This window comes from Arachis ipaensis, chromosome B02 (genome assembly GCF_000816755.2).
Source record: "Arachis ipaensis cultivar K30076 chromosome B02, Araip1.1, whole genome shotgun sequence".
In the NCBI taxonomy this organism is placed as follows: domain Eukaryota; kingdom Viridiplantae; phylum Streptophyta; class Magnoliopsida; order Fabales; family Fabaceae; genus Arachis; species Arachis ipaensis.
Window position 1 is genome coordinate 108,861,133 of NC_029786.2, and position 1,920 is coordinate 108,863,052.

The following is a 1,920-nucleotide window of genomic DNA, read 5'->3' on the forward strand; positions in this document are numbered from 1 at the left end:
GGCCCGCTAGCCCGCTGTTAGGCGGGGTGGTGTGAGATTTCAGGACACCACCTCATTAGGTGGGACGGGATGGGCTTTTGGCGGGAAGGGGGGCGCGGGGCGGGCTTCCCTGCTTGCCACCCCTAGTCCAAATCATAATAACATGTGTTACACAACACCAGAGTCCTACATGCAGAGACTAGAGGTCCCGACTCAGTAATCTCAACAAAGTGGGGAGGACGCCAATGACTTTGCTGCTTTAGTCATCGATCCCGATCAGTTTGGCGCGAGACTGCCTTAGCACCATACAAGAACCGCGTATACGGGTTGGGGTTGTTCTTCGCCAGCAGCCTCTGCACCTCCAAGTTGAGAGACCATCATCTGCCTCTGCCACCAGTCAAGCTGTCGATCTTGAGGAAGGCATTGATTTGAGGCTGCAGGTGCAAGAGCTCATCTGCAACCTTCACGAACAGGCTTAGAAGCTGACCGAGACTCGGGCGAGGTATCAGGAGATCTTCACACGTGTGATGGCCGCGGATGACCTCAGGCTGGAGTGGAGGGAGCAGCTGCAGCAACTTTAGCTGATAGAGGCTCAGATGGAGGTGTACCAGGCTCAGATGCGCATCGCTGGTATCAGCCTTGCTGGTAGCAGTGGTGCTGTTGGTGTCAACGGTGCTGCTGGTTCCTGGTGGAACACAGATATCACCGCCACCTCAGCAAGACCACGGGAATGACAATGACAACGACTACCAGGATCTTTAATGATTAGGATTTTATTTTACTATTTCATTGTATTTATTTGATTTATTTGACTTTTAATTTATTTGAATATTTGAGGGCGCTTAATAATGACGATAACGATTTGATCTATGAAAATTCAGTTGGATAATGATAAAATAATATAACAGCAATGGTGGTGTCGATTTTCTGCACAAAGAACGAAAATAAAGCAAACAAACTTGTGAAATAAAAAATTTGAAATCATCATAATATTCTGTTGTGTGCAGTTATTTGGTGACTTATGAATCAAATGGAAGAATTTTATAGTTTTGTATAAAGTTAAAGCCAAAAGAGAATGAGTGATAATTTCATAATTTTAAAAATCTTGTAAAATAGAGCATGGAAACTATAATTTTTGAGACGTTTTAGTTTGATATCACCTAAATAGATGAGATCTTGTTCATAATTTGAGCCTATGATTTTGTTAAATTTTTGGGAAAGAGCATTGTTCACTTTGCCTTTAAGAGAGTTTGGATAATAAATTTATGTGACAACAATATAGAGAAAGATAGAGATATAAGACTATGCATGTGTAGTGAATTTAAGCATTTGATTCTGGAAAGGAAAAGTATAAGAAACCAAGTGTCTAACCAACCAAAAAGTGAATAATTCAATTAATTATAATTATTAATAATTAATTTTAATTTTTTTAAATTAAAATTTAAAAAATTTAAAATTGATTAAGTAAACCTAATTAAAATCTATAAAAACCTTTCTCTTCTATCCCACATTAACCTACCCACCTCCAACAACCACACACCCCCTTCTTTCTCACCGTCAGGGCCCTATCCGCCCTTCTCATAAGAACACGACATTTTCCTCCGATCTAATTACTTGTCCATGGTGGATCTCTAGACACAACATGGTATCCTGCATTTGTGTATAATTTGCGTGCACCAAGATCTTCTTCATAAGCCCGAAGTGCAAGAAACTCATGACCCCGCAGAATGGGAAGCTTGTCACACGCTTTCAACAATGCAGTAGCTATTTTCCTCTTCCTGTAGTCACCAGTTAGTTTCAGAAATACACATCGTCAAATCGGTCAAATCGCGACTCCATCACATTCAATCTCTCTTCGAATCGGTCAAATCGCGATTCCATCACATCCAATCGGTCTCTGTCTTGCACTTGGTTCAGCTTCAGGAATTGTTTAAGGAAAGA